Source organism: Anas acuta, chromosome 1 (genome assembly GCF_963932015.1).
Source record: "Anas acuta chromosome 1, bAnaAcu1.1, whole genome shotgun sequence".
In the NCBI taxonomy this organism is placed as follows: domain Eukaryota; kingdom Metazoa; phylum Chordata; class Aves; order Anseriformes; family Anatidae; genus Anas; species Anas acuta.
This window is the reverse complement of record NC_088979.1, coordinates 126801512-126822154: the sequence shown is the minus strand read 5'-3', so window position 1 is coordinate 126822154 and position 20643 is coordinate 126801512. Positions and strand designations below refer to the sequence as shown.

Below are 20643 nucleotides of genomic sequence, written 5' to 3'. Positions count from 1 at the left end.
ACCTTTAGTCTCACACTTGGGAGCCTAGCCAAATCTTCATGTGGGAGCCAGACCAGCATTTCTTCTGCAGATTTCTTCAGGACATGACATGACAGCTTTTCAAACAGTAGAAAATGAAGAATCATGCCTAGACAATATTCTGGAAAACAGTCTGTTGGACAATACCTGGAAAACAGTCTGTTTGGAGCATTGCTTCAGCCCATCACAGGTAGCCATTAGTTTTCATTTTGTGTGCTCAAATTCAGTCAAGACCACAAAAAGAGAAAGCAGAGAATGGTAGGAACACACACCCACTTACTCATTTATTCATTCACTCAAGGAAAGGAGAGCAAATTCAGGGGGAATTGTCCCCTTATATCCAAGCTCTGGGTAGTCACATTTTCTGATTTTAAACAAACATGAAAAATTATTGAGTTTGACAGTGATACCAAGTTTTCCTATCTGTGATCTTCGGCAGCCATACCAAGGAACAATACAGAGAGCCTTAAATGGCACTGGCTTAAATCAGTAATTGTGATTTATGTGATTCATTCCTCTGTGGAAATACCAATGCTGAGACAGCACTCAGGCTCTATCCCACCAATAAGCAGTGCAATGCCATGCTCTGTGGTTCTGCTTGGTCATCTGAGGTGTACCTGCATCTGGGGTGCATACATTCCCTGTTATTTTTCCAGTGGACATGGTTTATTAGCAGAACTCTGAAAAAAAGAGAGTAGCATTATAATGCAGTTCCACTGCATTTTGTCAGTTACCAGATATGTCATAAGCACTTCTGAAGGGCAAAACACTGAAGATTAGCTTTTGACAATGGGATAATTAGAAATATCATGTGATAGGAGGTTTTGATCCAAACACATCCCTCTGTTAATGCTGTTGGACAACTAATATGCTTCATGACATGGAAATTATAAGGGAGATTAATCACCTTTAGAAAAGGTGGTTTAGGATGTGGGCTTTGAGGTTGGGGGTATCAGAAGGGTAACCCAGATTAGGAGAAAGTTGGACTAACCTTTAGTATCATGGTTTGTTTATTTTTTTATTTTTATCCAAGTTGTCATTGCTTCAGGTTCAAGGACACAACAGTCTACATGCCGTTTTTTTTTGTTGTTGTTGTTTGTTTGTGGTTTTTTGTTTGTTTGTTTGCTTGCTTTTTTGTTTTTCATAATTTTCTATAAATATCCTTTCTCAGAGTTTTTAATTTCACTTTAGCCAATAAAATTCATTTCTAAAGTTTTGGTGCCCAAATTCTTAAAAGGTTTGGGTGATTTATCTGTGTGAGTCAGTAAATTAGACAAGCCTTTTCCATCTGTTATTATGTATAGATGAGAATATTTTATTACTGTTTTCTAGTAATTTTAAGTAATGTTTGCTGAGAAGATATTTATATGGTAGTATAAAACTCAGGAATACAGACACAAAATTTTCCATCAAACCTTTCTACACTGGAAAACAAACAAACAAACAAACAAACAAACAAAAACATAATCTAAGTGAATTTTCACAAGTGCACTTCATTTGAGGCAAAGTATGATATTACTGATGTAAGCTGAAATGAGTTCTTCCAAAAACTACCATGAAGTGTATTTCATTTTTTCAAACTTGTCCTGTTCCTGAAGTATTCCCAATGGTACTATTGCAGATGTTCATTAGCATGACTGGCGGATGGACAGATTGCATCAATAACATGGTACTTTGTGCACTTCTATGATGGGTGGCCTTTGATGGATTTCAGTACAACTGTCAGAGCAAGTCTATGGGGAACATAGCCTTGTGGCTTTCAGTTTCATGAAACAGAAAAAAAAATATAACTCTTTCACTGCAGAAGTATTAAGGGAGCTCTGAATGCCAAAGTGAATTGAGTTTTTCATTCAGTGACTGGTCAAGAAGAAAAGGTGTTGTAGGAATATGTATTGCTGGCATAGTAAAAGCAATTCAGTTATGTACAATATACGACAGTCAGTTCAGGCAAGTCAATCTGAGATTTAAAAGATTGCATATTCTACCTATTTTAAAACCTACAAATTTCTTGCACACTACATTGGTGTTTTCCACAAATTAGTTATCAGTATTAATACCATCAGTAAAATAGTTCTGAGAGGTTCTACCCAATACAGTGTTTGTTGTTTAGTCTTCTGATTGTTCTGAACAAAATTGTTAAAAGAACACACTAACAAAACAAACCTGTTTCAATACTTGAGAAAGATAAAGAGAAGTGGATCAGTTTGATCTGGATATCCAGGCTACATCCTTCTGATGCTCTTTACACCACAGTGGAGGCTTATCAGATCTGACAAGCTTGTGTGCTTTGCTTTACCCACCTACACCTCATAAGAAACAGATGTGCTTTTGTACTCATCTAGATTTCAAAACATAATGGGTTCTAACTTCACCTCTTTTAGCCATGCTCCTTCTAGTTCTGGGCATTTAGCTAACTCTCTTGTAAAATAAGACCAAAATTACTTAACTACCTAAAAAGTTTCTTTCAATATAGATAAAATTGCTTGAAAAAGTGAGAACTGTTTCTTGATATTAACCAAGTTATTACACCAAATTTAAGACCTTTTTTTTTTTTCTCTTTTTTTTTTTTTTAACTTTTTCCAGTTTTTAGGCCATCATTATATTATTTCAGTCATCCACAGAGTCAAAACCAAATTGTATAAAGTGGGAAAGTCTCAAAGTCTCAGACCTGATATGCAATTTATTTTCATTTTCCCAGTGTTACAAAGGTATAAGCCATGTTCAAGGAACTTTAATAATCAACAACAATTAAAAAAAAAAAAAAAAAAAAGGCTGAGGTAAGTTTACTAAACAAGCAAATTGACTTTCTTTATCAGCTCTAAATTGCAGGGAGGCATGGGGTGATAGTGAAAACAGTGAAAGACAAGATCTTTTCTGCAGTGGAACACACCTTCAAGTGATATCACCAGCCTGCTGAAGTCAACAAAACAACAAATAATAGCAGAAGGAGTTTCAAGCTGGTTTAAAGAATATCTGACCAGCTAAGGCACCAAAACCTTAACTATCAGTACACATTTAAAGATCTGAGGAGGTCAGATGCCTCCTGAAACTTGCATATCCCTTGGAAGACTTGAATGCCAACAAATTCACTTCATATGCAATTTAGCTGATGTATGTATGTATGAAATGTATGTATGAAACTTATGCTTCCGGATGCCTGACCAGAGGTGAAGTCCGAAGGATGACTTACAGCACTAGGTTTGCAACATACATATAAGGTGGTACTTTCCTGACCAGCTTCATCTGACATGAAGGGTACAGGAGAAGGAGAGACTTCAATAAGGTATAAATGGAAAAGGTGCATATGCACCAGCACAGAAAGAAAGTCCCCCCTAAATCAAGTCTCTAATTCAGCTCATGTCTACATCTACACTCTTGCTAAAGAAGATCTAGAGCTACCTGTGGGATAATATGCCTCATATGGTGTGTGTAAATAATCAAAAATCAAAATTATGAGAAGTTCAAGAAAGACAGGATCATACTGTTAATGCTACCAGCAGATGAAGTACTACCTTATTACTTGGCAAGACTGTCATCCAAACAAAGCTCTGAACTTCTGAAATAGCATCTTCATGAGCAGATTTGTCAAGGGATATTCATGTAATCCCACCCTACCTTACACTTTTTAATATCACATCAGCATTCAATTGCTAGTGACAGAAATAAGTAACAGCTGTTTTTATGAGTACTCTTGCAAGAATGTGTAACATAATAATAGATGTTTTTATGGTAATAGAATTTCCTACAGAATCTAATTGAATGACTCAGTTTGTTATGTTTATATGCAATTACCAGCTCGTGTATATTTCTGGAGAAATACAGCTAAATGTATTTCTGTATTATGAAGTTCATTTTGAAGAATATTTTAGAGGTGATTTAAGGTGATATCAATCATCATTGCAAGACTCTGAAAAACATTGAATCATACAATCATAGAATTGTTTGGGTGGGAAGGGACCTTAACAATCAGTTCCAACCCCCCTTCCAGGAGTAGGGATATGTGCCACTAGACCAGGTTGCTCAAAGTCACATCCAGCCTTGCCTTGAACATTTCTAGGGATGGGGAAGATGTAAAACACTTCATTTTAAAAGAGTTTATTTTCATGACAATTGTTGCCTGCTATACTTTTCACTATGTGAAAACCTTGAGTGGTTCCAAATGTACCAAACTTTTCAGTATATTTGGCTATAGTCCACAAAGCTATTGTGCATAAAAAAAATCGAAACTCTTGCCTCTTTTGAACAAACAGAAGCCCATAAGTACATTGAAACTCTTGAAGGAAGAAGCTCCTTCTGGCACAGGAATTCTGTTCCTGTATTGCCTCACTTCTACGCCATGCAGCTAATTGCACAGACCTTGGAAGGTTTACAGGAAGATAACAGGAAATAAAGGTTTTGGCATAAGTGCTGAGAAGCCTGTCTCTGTGCTTAGGACTGGAAAATTACAGCATAGTCTTAAAAAAACATATTTTTTTTTGGAGCACAGATTTTTCAGTGTCATTCTTCTGCATATGATATATGAAGTATATGCCGTGGACTCAGAAAAGCTCATCAGCCTCTCTTTGCCTCAGTTCCTAAACTGTAAACCAGAGGGAAAACTTGCCTATCTCACAGGAGTGTGGTGAAGGTGACCTACAGTTAGAGGCAATGAGTCTATACCAGCCATGTTCTGCCAGTTTGGGTGCAAGAACTGTGTTCTATTTCTGACTCTAAAGCTATTATATTTGTGACATTGGGCAATAAAATTACAGATAAAGATAACTAAACTTAGGTGTCAACATATATGTATCTACTTCAGTATTAGCTCCTATTATACCTAAGGAAGCTCTAAGAACCAATTTGGCTGCCCACACAAAGGCACCTATTAGCATTCAGGATACCCCAAGGTATCTCACTTGACCTCCTGCTCACCAGAAGGCAAAGGATTCCTTCAGGTTTTGTGCTGTATCTGTAAGTTCCACATGGATATCAGAGGTTCCCTAAGGCATCTCCAGTGGCATTAGATACCTATGCATAGGTTTCTGATTAAGTCCTCTTTATTTCTATTCCCACCTTTTGTCAGTATGTTATTGCCTACTTACTTGACCAGTTCTTTAAAGAAAGAGTTTCTCATTACATGTTTTTATTACAAAGCATCAACTTTGGTGGTAGGAGCCTGAAATATCCTTGTCTTCAAGAGTGCATTTCTGAATGATGTAGAGGCCTAGAGAACTCAGAAACCTTTGAGTTTCATCTCTAAATTTACTGAATGGTCATCATGACTTGAATTTGTATTGTGTGAAACCTGGGCCATTACTAGTAAGGGGAAGTGACCTAATGCTGATTCTAATTATTCAAAAACCCTCCTAGAAACAAGCCAAATAATATCTTAATCAATTGGGTATAAGGGTATTTTACACACAAAACTGCAGTCTTTAGGGATGGTGAGAGAAAACAAGTTTTTCATGCTGAAATCTTGGCCTGAAGTGAGGAACCAAAAGAAAGAAAGGGTGGAACAGATGAGCTTTCATCTAGACATTAGGATGGGGGTTACCTCACCTAGCTTTATATGCTCAGTTCTGAACTGGTGACTCCAGAATCCATGAATAGTTGCACAAAAAAATAGGATCCTCATGGAACCAGCTTGCCTACAGTAACTCAGAAGCCAGTTATAGAAAGGACTTGCCATCTAGACTTGCTTCTCTCTCTCCATTTACTATAGAAAGGGTCACTGATTATGAGCTCAGAATCAGTGCAAAAAAGGTGGAAGGAGGAATCCCAGCCCAAGGGATGTCAGGAATATTACTCTAGTCCTAGAGCTCTACAAAGCACACAGAATGAACTAGCTTGTTCAAAACCTCTGATACAGACAGCACTTGGTACCTGTATACAAAACCAGACCTCAATGTTTACAATATGCATGAGCCACACAGGCAGAATATACATTGAATTGCTGCTGCCACTAGTGCTGCTGCCACTAGTGCAGTATCCTCATAATAAGACTACAGTGCAATACCTGTCTGGTCTGCAATGATTGCAACTGTCTCTTGTTTGTCCACCCAAAGTCAAGGGAATACAAAAACATTACAAACTTCTCCTTTTAAGACTCGAGTGCTTCATGTTTTTTTAAGTTTTCCTCTTGCATTTCAGTCCCAAGCATAACCATCAATAGCACTGAACTGAGAATGCTGTTCTTATCGAAGGGAAAATATTTGCCAGTGAGCATCCATTGTGACTGGAGAAGAAGTGTCATTTTCTCTACCTGTACCCTACCTACCTATTCTTCCACTATCCACACCAAGGTCCACAGTACAGGAAAGAGGATGCTCTTGTAATCAGAATGCTGGAATGAAGAAGCAAAGCATGTGTATTCTGAGTTCAAATTCAAATGCTCTGAAATAACACAACAAAATCTGTCAACCTTATGGGGATTGTTACAGTTTAAAGACACAATTCTCTCTTCTTGTTCACCTGTAAGACACTAATCTCACTTTCCCTCTTTAAAGATGTCTACTTCAGATTAGTTTTACCTAAATCTCTCTGTGATGCCACCATGCTTTCATACCCTTCTGCCTCAATCCTACACCTGGAGAAACCTCCCTGTCAAAGTATGTATGGCTACTGTTTCACTCCTTTTCACCTTAAAATCTTTCATTCTAATAATGCCTGCAAATCACTGATGTGGTACTCAAAAGGTAACTGACAAACCAGGATGTCTCTGTAACTCTAACCACTTTTCTCCACTTTATTCCCATTTTGCCTACTCCTACCTTTATTCTGCCTATGTCTGCAAAGCACTTAATCCTATATAACATGCAGATTGCAAGCTCTTCAGGTTCCAATTCCCTCTACAGTGACTACAAAAGTACTTATAATAGCAATACAAATTGAGGATGCAAAATCCTCTTTCCTCCTCCAGTGATGAGGTATGTCAGCACCCAATGATCTGGAAACCAAATAGAGCACATATTTATAGGAACCAGAAATTGAACGATTCAACTTTCCATCTTCTAATAGTGGATCGTGTAGCCAATAGGTAATACATCATGTTCCAATCTGTGTCCTTCAGGTGCAATTACAGTTTGGAAAAGAGCAAACACCTTCCTGAAATTGCTTTGCATTTACAATAACAAAAAAGATTTGGCTTTGTTATGACCCTTCCATAATCTGAATCTATTCATGGCCTATGAAAATAGAAAGCTTTGCCTTGAATTACTATAGATCATAAGAAAAGGTACAGTGACATGAAGTCCTTATTGGGGCAAAATACCTTTCTTCAGACTAACAGTGGGTACTTGCTTACTGCAGGGGGACTTTGTCTGGGATTTGTATACTGCTATCACAGTAATGAAGGTAGCGTAGGTAAGCAATAGGAAAATGCTTTTCCATTTCCTGTATAGGCCTCCATTTACAGAAGGAAAAACAAACAAACAAACAAAAAATAAAACAAACAAAAAAAAAAAAACAACTTCAGACTTCAGTTATGGCAGTCTCCTTCAGTTAGCTGTAAATCAGTCCATAACTAGCAAGACCATACGCAGTCAAACAGCTGCAGAACTGCGTCATAGATGTGAGTGACGTGAACCCTTTTTAACTCCTTGGGGTGTTATGAAGTTTAATTACTGTTTACATATGCTTGGAGATCTTCAGATAAAAGGTAATGTGTTCATATGAAGCATCATTAATATCACTGTTGCTGCTGGCCAGTAGAGTCCTCATAAATGTGGATAAATAAATTAGCCAGAGTAACATGCAGGAATTTTCTCTCCTCCTACTGCAGTGTGCAGCAATAGGAAATCTATGGTTTTCCATTCCCCTGCAACAGCATGATGTACTAGAAAAAGTTGTCCTAGACTATAATCAGAAGTCCTAATGTCTTTACAGGTTATAGGCCAAATACTAAGTGATCATGTGGATTAGCAATCCTGCTTTAGTAGCTCAGTATAGTTCAGACCGCAGCATACATTCCTTCCCACTTTAACTATTGAAAGAAGCTTGCAACGGATCCATTCAGTATTGCACTTGCTCCTGGGCTTGCAGTTTTGTCTTTGTTGCCCTCCAGTGTTTTGGAACACAATTTTACTAATATCAGTATAGAAAATAAACATTCTTAGTAATAGCATATACTCCTAATTGGAAGTCAACACACTACCATCTAGAGAAGAAAACAATTTGCCACAGGAGATACAATGTAATGCAAAGCAGACACTGACATTGGAAAGAAGGACTCTTTATGAGTATGCAGATCACATACTTCAATCTCATTTGTTTGCTAACATAATGGATAGTGTACAGCTTGTTCCCTTCATATCCAACATACCAAGGAAGCCTTTCAAATGACTTTTTGTTATGAAGAGATTTAGATAATTAAATGGGATATAGTATTAGACAATTAAAATATGATTACAAGACTATGACTAGGAATGTCAAAACTAATGATATAAGAAAAGAGGGCACAGTCAAGGGAAAATCTTATTTATTTATTTGTTTGTTTTTCAATAAATGTTCACATGGTTCGCAGGCTTACGTGAGGTGGGGGTACCTCTAAAGAGATGAGGATATCTTGACAAAGTAGAACAGAAACAGAGGCAGAGGAGTTTTATGAGTTGCTTGAAGTAGTCTAGAAGTAGGAGTGCCCTAGGTCTCTTTATTTCTAGTTCCTTCACTGTGGTTTGTCTGTGCACTCAAATGAGAATAATATGCTGAACCTCAGGTTGCTGGTTCCATCTTTCTTCCAAATGGGTAACACAGAAACACAGATCTAATGGTTTCCTTCTGCTCCCTGCAAAAAGTATGCATTTAGGACTTCAGTAAGTAAAAACATGTTGCCAGCCTAAGTAGTCTGGTTTGTGCAGTGAACTTCTGACCAGTAGTGTAATAGCCATCCACATAATTTATCATTAGGTTCCTACCACCCCATTAGCAAATAGATTCTCTTGGGCATTTTGCAGCCTCCTCTCCTGAGCTCTGTTCCTCAGGAGTAACTACTTAGAAAAACAACAGCCACTACAGTCAAAGGTGGTGAGTTAAGGGCTTAATTTGACATCTGAGCACTTGCAGTCATATTCTGAGAAGCTCTTGTTTCCCTTGCTGTGAACCCTGCTAGCTCACTAACATTTTGAGATTCCTCTGCTTAAAGACACTGATTAACATGCACTGGTCTTGCTAGTGGTCAATGTTTAATACATGCAGGTATTCCTGCCCCTGTTATCCCAAGCAGACATAATTTTCCCCACATCCCCAGTCTTTGGGTTTCATTATCACTTTCCAGTAAGTATTATCCAAAGTTCAGGAATCATCACCGTCGCATCTTCCAGATCTTCACTCCTGTTCTCCACCTGAAAGTCTTAACTCTTAAACATGCTACAGAAGAAATAAGGTAATGAAAATGGCACAAAGTCCAGCCTCAGGAAGTGTAAGTTCACATACTGTTTATCTCAGAAATTAAGCTATTTTAAAGCATATTTTTTATTATTATTACTGAAAAATTGTTGTTCTCAAACAAGAAAACCCCTCTCTGGAAGTAGATTAGCCACTGTGTAGTCAATAAAATATCAAAATAAATTTGTGCTGGGCTAAAAAAATGTTAAATGCTACCTAATAAGCCTGGCAGGAGGGCATGCTCCTTTACAGAAACTGAAAAGAGGATGACACTGGACAATTAACAACTAAGATGCTGTCAGGGGGATGATATCCATCAGAAAATGTCTAGTCTTTGAGATGTACTGGTAGGGCCCTGTGTATGCACACGCCAAGCAGAAAAAGCAGTGGCCTCACTATATATGTTGTGGCATGGTTGTAACCTGCCAGGACCACTGAAAGGGCTTGAATTGTACTTCTTCTGGCCACTGAAAATAGCCTTTGACTTTGAGCAGGAGCAGGGTTATACACCATGTAATTGCCTCTTTTTTGACCTAGCTTATTTTTTCATTGTGGTTTTCAGGCTAACAGAAATTGTCACTAATATTTCTGGTCTCTGCAGAATTTTCATTTCTTTCAAGAGAGCAAACTAGCAAGCCAAATCTATAAACACAAAGCATTATGCATTTTATTGAGACTGGAATAAGAACCATCAGGAACAGTTACACAGATATGTATATATATATATATAATTTCTACCACTAGAGGCCTGTAATGTTCTGCATATTTGGCAAAAAGCATATGATCTGTCAGTGGCACAAGAGTACCTTAAGTAAAAATCTGCATAATATCTTTAAAGAAGATTCTGCACATTTTATTTTAAAGTCCTAAAACAACTCTGCCAAAGACATAACAAATTTCTCATAACATAATAAGAAACTATTTGGTAGTTTAATAAGACCATAAGAGAGAACACTCAATAACTAAATCAGGTAATATCTATGCACATGTACAACTTTCCTCAGCTCTCTTTAGAACTCATGGACTGATCCCTCATGTAATGTTACTCAGATTGAGATCTACTGGGCAGACACATAGCCAGCTAGTTTCCAGTTAGGAATAAGCACAAGTTTAGGAATAAATCTTTACACACTGTATTCTTGTGCATTTGATTTGAAGATACAGCCTGACATCTTACCTGTTATTGGTACTGTGAAATATGTACCTTTCCTATACATGAAGGCTATACTAATGCTGTTGGAGCAGAGTTTTTGTTTTTGTTGGAGATTGCTTATGTTTTACTGTTTGATAACTCTGTTTTGTTCTAGGGATTATATTTTTTTCCTTGGGTATAAATAAACAAGCTGAGTCCTCAAACCAGTGTTGTTTTTTTTTAGTGCTGACATCCTCCAGGTTGCCACTGCAGGTCTAACAGCAACCCCTGTGCTCTGAGTCCCTTACAAGCTGGCCATAGGTAAATGGGTAGAGCCAGTAACATTTCATGATATTGATTTCAGAGCCCATGCTCATTTCTTACAAGTCATGGCATATGTTTCATTGGAAGCATTTGCAAAGGAAGGTGAGAAATGGCAGGAGAAATTGCTTCCTGAGATAACATTTATCTCAATTAAATTTACCTATCTGGAAGTTAGATGTCTTCAGCAAATCCACAGCCAGTGGAGACATACCAGCATCATTAGAAGATGTGTCCCTGTACCACTAACTGTTAAATCAATCACAGGGTGGCATGAATCACCTGGTATCAGTACCTAGCTTTTTATACTAAGAAAAGAAAGCTTAGAAAATGAACACAGAGTTTATGCCTAGGTATTAGATAGTTCAGTTCAAGCAAAGTATCCCTTACATGTCTTCTAGTCTCTTTATTGACAACAGTACTGAGAGTATGTGGTTTTGGGGCTCTCAGCTTAGGGCTCTGCAGTAATATCTCTGTGTGGAGCATAGTGCAAAGCAAGCAAAGTCTAGTGTAAAGAAATGGAGAAGCTTTGATTTGTTAGTGCTTCCTTCCCCACTTACATGAGTGTACCGTGACCATGTAAAAGATAGGGCAGTCAGACTTACCCACAGCCCCTAGGCCATTCTTCTAAGAGCTGACCAAATTCACGGTGAAAAGGCTATGTTTTAGATAGCCTTTGAGATCTGTGTAGCAGGTGCTGCACTTCCCTGCTCTGCTCTTCCTACTTGTGTAGCACTGCTATCCTCTTTGAACTGAGAATCAAAGGTCACCACAGAGTCTGAGAGGAGAAAATCAAGTGAGGAAGCAAAAGGAGGGAGAGCTTTGGAGATGGAAGTACCTCCCCTGCTATCCAAGCCAAAGCCTGAAGGTGACTCACATCCTCCTCTGCACTAGTTCTTGCACTGCTCCTATACTGGGGAGCTTCATGAGCTGTTCTTCCTTTTTTTTTTTTTTTTTTCCCTTTCCCTCCTCACCTCTGAAATGATCCAAAAATTCCTCCTCCTCCCCATGAATGACCTTCCTAAAATTCTTTCTCCAGAAAGTGAGCTGTTCTGCTTGGTCACTGGCATATCCAAGTCCTGTTATTATGCATTGCTCCAGGCACCAAACAAGCCTTTAGGCATTTACTGCAAAACAGCATAGCAAATCTGACAAACTTGGTAGAATACACATTCAAAGTCAGGTTCTCAGCAGATATAAACTGATGTATCTCTAGACCAAAGATGACCCTCAATACTCACTTGAGACAATCTGTACAAAATGCCCCAGTAAAGTCTTTGAAAGCTTTCTGGTTTTAAACTGGTGTAGCTTTACTGATTTTAAACTGTGCTGCTTCTAATTCAAAACAGCACAGGAATGTTCGATAACAGCCTTATTGTGTGCCTCAGTGCATGAGCAAAACCCATCTTCCCACACACAGAAAGGAGATATCTTATAAAATAAAGTGTCAGCTTTAGTTAGCATAGTAACATGCTGAATTTTCATATTGAAATACAGCATATTGAAGAGCTGATAAACAAATCCTCAGAGCTGAAGCTTCAAATAGGACAAGACAGCAAAGCAGAATTATGCTGCCTTTTCCCAGCTATAGATTTGGTGCAGTAACTCTGGGGAACAGAGACCATCTAAATCTCCATGTTCCTGGCACCACTGAGTATTTATTTTTTCTGACAGTGCAGAAGAGCCAGAGGACTGGGTGACCCTGGGAAGTTGATCAGCTTCCAACTCCAGTAAATTCTTGCCATAGGAAGCTAGTATTCCCTTTTTAGGGTTCCTAAAGAATATATGCACCCCTAGAATAATCAGGCTTGCTTTCTCCCTGTCTCAAGACCTCATCAGTAAGCTGATGTAAATGTTGCAAAAAATATGTGGGAAGTACAGAACTACTCATTCTCTCACGCTAAAACAAGTCCTTCAGCCTGGCAGAGGCCACCCTTTAAATAAACCTTTAGCTTTGCACAAAAGAGACTAGATCACTCAGCTGCTGTTAGCAGGTGTAGTTACTCTGATGTCAGTGGATACCAGCTGAGGCTCATGTCAGACCTTTGTCTTGTGCCCATATGCTTCACAGGACAGTGGTGCCAAACTGTTGTATTTTAAACAATCACTCAACTCCTGGAATTAATAAAAAACAAAACTAAGCCTTCTAGAAATGGAGACAGAACACCTCAGTGCAACTCCATTGAAAATTGTTCCCCTGCCCTGCACTGCACAGTGAAAACATGAGGAGTCATCAAAGCAAAAGTGGGTAGTAACAGTCAAGTGACCAGGTCCAGGGATGAAACCTGCAAAACCAAATCTCGTTTTCACCAACTCTGCAATGAGCTTTCCTTGGCACTTCTGGAAATCCCTTGCCTTCCCACAGAATAAGGACATTCGCACCAATACCCTTTAGAAAAGCAAACTCAACACTCCACTGAAAGATTTACGAGTGCCAACTTCTCTATTTCTGTCCTCCCTCTTTAGAAGCAAAGGTGTTCATGCTGTCTAGCTGAAGACTACTAGCTTAAAAATTTCTAGTGTGGAGACATCCCTTCATTCCTGATTGACTGTATAGCAAAATGAGTCTTTAATGTCAGTTCTCTGAATGACTTAAAAAAGATCCAAACACAAATAAAATATTTCAGGCTTTGCAAAATGAAATGATTTCAGTAAAGCCATGAAGACATTTCAGACTCACCAAACCCTGGCCAAAATATTCTGCTTAATCCATGATGATTGGTCAGAAGTTGCAGCAGAGGTTATGCCAACTAGATATAAGGATAAGAAAATCACCATGAGAGTGGTGCCACACTGGAACAACTCAGCCATACTTATGGTGGAATCACCATCCTTGGAGATTTTCAGACCTTGACTTCAGTGAAAAAACATGTCACCAAGCAAAACAGAAAGTCTGTAGATGAAGATGCAGACTGGGTTGGGCAGGAACTACCCATGTTCTGGAGCATAATCTTAGCCACTGCCTATATCATGGAATAGTAGAATATCCTGAGTTGGAAGGGACCCATAAGGATCATCTTGTCAAACTCCTGGCTCCACACAGGACCACACAAAAATCAGACCATATGTCTGTGTTGTCCCAATACTTCTTGAACTCCAGCAGGCTTGATGTCATGACCAAGACCCTCAGGAGCCTGTTCCAGTGCCCAACCATCCCCTCACTCAAGAACGTTGAGTTTCAAGAACATCTAATTTGAACATGCTCTAATGCAGCTTCATGCCATTCCCTTGGGTCCTATCATTGGTCCCCAGAGAGCAGAGCTCAGCGCCTGCCCCTCCATTCCCTTTATGAGGAAGCTGCAGATCACCATGAGGTCTCCCCTCAGTCTCCTCTTCTCCAGGGTGAACAAAGTGACCTCAAGCTACTTCTCATATGTCTTGCCATCTAGGGACTTCACCATCTTTGTAGACTTCCTTTGGAAATTCTCTAATAGCTTTATGTCCTTCTTGTATTGTGGCCACCCAGATTTTGCACAGTACTTGAGGTGAGGCCACAACAGTACAGAGAAGAGCAAGACAATCACTTCCCTTGATCAGCTAGCAATGCTGTGTCTGATAGACCTCATGGTACATTTAGCCCTTTTGGTGTCAAGGCATGCTGTTGACTCATATTCAACTTGCTGTTGACCAGAGGCCTTAGATCCCTTTCTGCAAGTCTGCTGTCCAGCTTCCCACCCCCATCTGTAAGTAGAGCCGGGGTTGCCCCATTCCAGATGCAGAACCTGGCACTTGCACTTGTTAAACTTCATGCTGTTGGTTGACAGGCTGTATAATTTGTCAAGGTCTCTCTGCAAGGCGTCTCTACCCTCAGTGGAGTCAACAGTTCCTCCTAATTCAGTGTCATCTGCAAAGTTACTTAGTGTAACTTCAAGTCCAGCATCCAAGTCATTTATGAAAACATTGAAGAGAACTGGCCCTAAAATGGAGCTATGCAGAACCCTGCTAGTGACTATGCTACAAGCTAAGAAATCACCAAATGATTATAACCCTAGTTTAGCAAAATGTTGGTGAAATAAAATAGACAACATAGGTACTGCTTTATATTCAGAAGTAGGCCCTGCCTTCTATATTAAAAGAACCCATCTCATCAAAAGTTATGCAAATCATCAAGTCTTTCAGCAGTCAAGTACCATTATTGGTGCTGATAAAATATCTGTCCAATGCATGTTTTGCTATGACACTGATAATTATAGTGCAAAGTATGATCACTCACCTGCCTGACAAAAGAAATATGACTTCCTAAGATTGGTGGGAAAAACAGACAGACATATGCAAATACACTCACTCTTACTATGCACATAGACAGACACAGGTAGTTTTATTTAATAAAAGGAGTCCATACAGTAAAATATATATAAACTTGACCAAAAAAAAAAAAAAGATAGGTTTCACTTTTCTCCTCTCATTTCAGTTTCTTGATTTATGGATATAAGGAACAATTCTCTTGAGAGTTGTTGATAGAGTTTCTGCTTCAACCAACTTTCCCTTCAGCACACACACCTGGAGGTGGTATAGCTATTGAGGAGGACACAAATGGAGGAAAAGCAAGTTCCTGCAGGGCTTTCAAAACCAACAGTTAGATGTAGAACTTGTGAGCATCCACAGGCTCGCATATTTAGCTTGAGCCAGGTTCAAAACAGGCAAGTGCTGGGTAAGTAGCCTCTGTAGCGCTGATAATGCACCTCACTTCCTTAATTTCTTGGCACTTGTCTGCTCTGGCATCCACTTTACTTGACATCTGCTACTCACAGCCTCAATGGACAGCTGTGCCCTTTGGGACTTTTGTTCCATTTTCCCCCTGCTATCCAGACTAAGATGGGAAACAATGACAGCAAAAATCACACAAGGAAGGAAAGCATGCTGCATTTATGTGTATTGCTGAGACAAGGAACTGGGGAAAGGAATAACAGAGGCTTGTTTAGCCCTTTTGGAACTTTTCTCCTGAAATACAGACCTGAGTATCTAATCAACAGCTGCTGTTGTGTCATCCTTTATGTTGAGATTTACTATTGTCGTGAACTATTAAATTCAGGTAAAGATGCTGTAAAAGTAAAGGTAGAAAGAAGGCCAGTATTTTATTTCCTGTTTCTAGATTTTATTGGAATATTTGGGAATGTGGGGTAGAAATAACTACTTTCTTCCTTGCAGACCTTTTGCCATCTGTGATACTCAGGTACTCAGTTGGCCTAGAAGATTTCTCTGTTTAAAACTGAACTTGCCTAAATCTACTAGTGAGCTAGACAAAATGATCCAGAAAGTAAAGACTGATTGCTACTGTGAAAGCTGCTAGTATTTTGGCCTTTGATCATGATTGTGCTGCTCAGTTTCTTAGGGGAAATGACTGTAAAACACATCCAGACTTCTGGGGTTTCAGACTGTCAAGTGACTGGAAAGAGACTTGCTGCACTTGTATCCTAAAATTAAGTCACACTGAAAATAAATAAATAAATAAATAAATAATCAGAAGAGTGGACATCGAGTTTTTCTAGCACTTCCATTCACTTGCAAAGGATATTCATATGCTTGTATTAAGAAGGAATCCTGTGTGCTGTTGCCACATCAAATGCACAGGAAACATTCCTTTTGTGATTCCATGCAGACCCTTCTGTTGCAACTCTCTATGCATGGAAGGTAATAGGATTTCAGCTGTGAAAAAATGAGAGTCCTCATATGTTCCTACGCTAGTATATCTTGTAGGATTCTCATGAAAACTTGGAGAAGCTTATTTGTTATTTGTTAATATAATTCAAGGGGATTTTAGTGCAAAAATAGTACTTTGAACATGACAGGCTAGTGCATACACTGATGATTGCTCTCAGACTCGGGGCAAGTGGAGTAGTGGAGTGTTCATTGTGGCTGATGTTTAGAACCATGTTCTAGAACTTTGAACCAAAGACAGACCACTATTGTAACCTTTCTTCAAATTGTGTCTATGAAAAATAAATAAATAAATAAATAAAAACAACAGCAACACACAAAAAAAAAAAAAACTTGCTCTTTTTGTGTCTTCTGCACACTGCCATAATATGCACAGCAAAAGATTTGTAAACATTTATAACTCCAGGGTCAGCATTGCTAACCAAATTCATTGAGGCTGTGCTGATTTGCACCATCAGAAAATATGACCCCAAAACTATGCATTTTCGTTTAGTTTGCTTCATGTTTGCAAACTGCAGAACACTGAGAGACAAACTGTGTCCCACTCAGTGGTCACAGAATATGATGGCACAGACCAAGTTGTTCAATTCTCTATGTAGAGGAGACCATGATCAGGAGCTGTGTACAAAGAGAGAATGTAAATGGAGTGAGTCTATTCCCCATACCCTCTGCCAATGACAAACAGCAAGTGGATGAGGCTCCAGAGATACCAACAGTACTTACTCCACCTACACATCTCTCTGTGGTGTCATGCTAACCCCATCACTACTGCATCTTTTTATCAAGGAAACTCACTCTGCCTTCTAATGGAGCACATTAGGATGCTGATGTGATATTTGTGGTGCAAAAGTCAAAAGCCAGTTCTGTGGTAAAAAGCAGTGGTTCTCTTTCCCATAGATCTCACTGGGACCCAACCTAGTAACTCAGTCTGTATGACAATTTGCCCCTAAAGACTAATAACATATTACCCTGTTTTAGAGATCATTACCTTCTGCCTACTCTGTTTCTATAACGTCTTTCTGACTGAGCATCCATTAAACTACTCTGTATAAAGCACTGTTAATTCCGGGCATGGTGTCTTGTACTTCAGATGAACTCTGGTTCACCCTTGTACTGCTATCTGTTTTCAAATGAGCTGCAGTCCTCCAAATGATCTATACTGACTTGGTAGTCTCACTCTGGTCTCTCTTCATGTGATCATATCATTCTTAGAAACATTAGTCGACTTTGCAATGAAACAGGTCCTTTTTGCATGTTCAAGGGTGCTTTCTAGAATGCTGTGTTACTCTTATCCTGCAACTTAAATCCCCTGCACTCAATGTGATTCTTGTATGCAGAGTGCTGCAACACCCAGAGGATTCTGAGTGGTCAAAATACAGAGAAACAAGTTTAATTGTCAATAAACCACTTTCTCATTCCTCTTGTTGGCTGTTGTTCATGAGAAGGACAGAAATTATAAAACACAGTTACAAGCAAAATATATTCTATGTTCTCATGATTCCCATCAAAACAGCATGGAAGAACTTTGTGGGTTTGGGGGAAATTTCCTGAGTAAAACTTTAGAAACACAACAAAGGGCTATCTCTATCTAGAAGCTGAGGCACAGGACACATTGCAGTTTCCAAGAGCAGATAAAAGTGTGACATACCACAGTTACGTCATATGCAAGAGATTCCCCCACTCCCTCCCTCCAGTCCCTAGAATGAGCTCTGCTGAGAATAGCCAACTTGAACTTCTGCCTCAGTCCTGCAGGAACAAAACAGGGCAAGCTGTCAGATGCTGAATCAATGGTGGTCATAAACCCAAAATGGCCATCAGCTGCTACTTGGGCAGGAATCTACCTTCAGGGACAGAAAGTCTCAGCATCAGGGAAAACAGCTCAAGCTTTCAGAACTCTCTATGTATGTTTAACACTTTGTATCTGCAAGGGCATAGGTTCAAGAATGATTCGTGTCACACCTTATACTCTGATTTATCTTAATAGACATTGGAAGGCTTATCTCAGAGTAACTTAGATAGCTGAAGCACAGGAAATACAATGCTATTTCCCCTCCTTGTTACAGGAGGCCCACATGGAGGAAAATCTAAATACATCTGTGCTTATACTTGGCTGTGTTTTTGTCCCCGGAGATACTGTTCTATGTGATTGTTTAAGATACTGCAATAACAGGTGCTCCTATCAGAGGTTACTCTCCCTGCAGCAGGAGAAAACAGGACCAAACATATGCTGGCTCTTTGTCTGCCATTGTCTATATATGGTGTATTAGTTCAAAACACCAGTCACTTTACTCAAGGCAGCCAAAACAATGATGGTGTGCAAAGGTGAGGTTTCTGTAAATTGTATACCTTTGTCTGTGGCCAGAAAAGTAATCTCTGCCCAAAACAGCTGGGTACTCCTTTTCTATGGCTATCCAACATTTGAAAATAAGTGGAAATCATTGAACTAGATAGGAACACTGACAATATGCTCTTGGAGATACCAAATTTAGTAATATATATTTAATGTTAGGTCATTAAGATGATGTTGAGCTGGCTTCACCCTCATAAATCATATTTCTCATTACTTTACCTAAGTGGATTGTTCCAATTGTGTTTCAATAATATTTCATAGCCTACGCAAAGCTGTCCCTCTATAGAACAAGTTATCTTCTGTACATTTGATTTCATACTGTCTCCTTTAAGTCCAGCTTTGCCTAATATTTCTGTGTCTCATCTGATAGCTCCCAGATTGTTTCTGAGATGATAAATGTGAGGGGAAAATTTGTATTCTTTCTAACAACAAAGACTTTCATGGTTCTTCTGCTTGTAGAGTGCCTGACCATCCTTCCTGGAACCCTATAGAATCGATCATCCTCATTATTTTAAGATTAATTCCAGCATTAAAACCTAATTTTCAGGAAAACTCAATGTGGTTTGAGAAAATGGAAAAAAAAATATATAGAAGATGAACCAGGAGGCTTGATCCACTGGTAATGGTATGGCAGAGGCCCCATACTCTTTCAAGACTAATACATGGATGATAATCAATAAGCACTGAGGAGACTAAAGAAGTAAAATCTATTTTAAATAGTGGCTATGCCCAACAGAAATATTCATTTTTTCAGCCCCAGTGCTCCTTCGAGTAGCACAAGTGTATCCCCAGTGGCACTTCAACCTTCCTGGGTTCTTCTCATCTCCATGCTGAGAAAGGGACGGATCACGTGAGAAGCATCAACATGATGAAACTGGAGTGAAAATACTAATTGAGTGCCACTTGGTAAGTGCTAGTTTCAAACAAAAAAGCTAGTTTGCTGGTAAAGCTGATAACCTGTGCCAACACATTGAAGTTGGGCTGTTCCAAGCAATCTAGACAGAAGTGTCTTTTGGAATTAGCTGGACTCAGTACTAAACAAGCCTCTGAGGCTGCTTATGAAGGCAGAACAACTTCAGATCACAAAGGAAAAACTTGGCTTCCAAGTTGAATGGATGTTCAAGTCTGCAAAAGGAAAGTGGAGAACCAGCCACTTCTTTTAGAGACACAGCCTCAAGCTACTAGCTTCCATGACTGTACGACATGACACGATAGCTAACGAGTGCAACAGACCTCCAGGTTCTTGACAGTTAAATAATGAAGCTGACCCTCACTGTTTGGTGCAGTATCCTAAGGCAAGAAGGCTCACACGGTAACCACTTTCATTTCTTTTTCTTCACTGCTGTTTCCAGTCTTTCTTTTGCCTAGAAACCAAGGTTTGTTAATGGTCTCAGCAGCACATTACACAAGCTGTCTATCCTTTGTTTCCTAGAGGAACTCCTTTTAGTCTGGTGATGCTCATATTCTTTGTGAGTGTCCATCCTCTGCCCTAAGAATAAGGTCTATGCATGTTTCAAGAATTGTTTAGGTAGTACAAATTATTCTGGCAGATTACAGCATGAGGCAGGGAATCGCTGATAACAGAGTGAAATGCATGTGAGAGGTGTTGGATGGAACAAGACTAGGACCAGAAGAGCAGGCCCAGGAAACAGAAAGCTGCAGAGAGCCCTGAGAACAGAGTCAGAGGCAATCTGTGTGCAAAGCAGAGCTGTGCTTAACAATAACCACAAGAGCAAACGCCTAGGGCACAGAAGAGGTGCTCAAAAGCAAGGAAGTTCTGTCTTTTGTGCTGTCTTTCTTCATT

The 20643-nt window shown here is 39.2% G+C and overlaps 1 protein-coding gene across 3 annotated transcripts in view; it reads right to left on the bottom strand.

Annotated features, from left to right (window-relative positions):
- The window catches only part of LOC137841420 (very long chain fatty acid elongase 4-like), a 48066-nt gene that overhangs the window by 17206 nt on the left and 10217 nt on the right, over window positions 1-20643 (bottom strand). For 2 of the 3 annotated variants that reach the window (XM_068654285.1, XM_068654296.1), the window contains one exon: window positions 3-8779. The gene's annotated coding sequence lies outside the window, so the exon portion shown is untranslated. The remainder of the gene's footprint in view (window positions 1-2; window positions 8780-20643) is intronic. The other variant, XM_068654307.1, reaches the window with a different exon arrangement.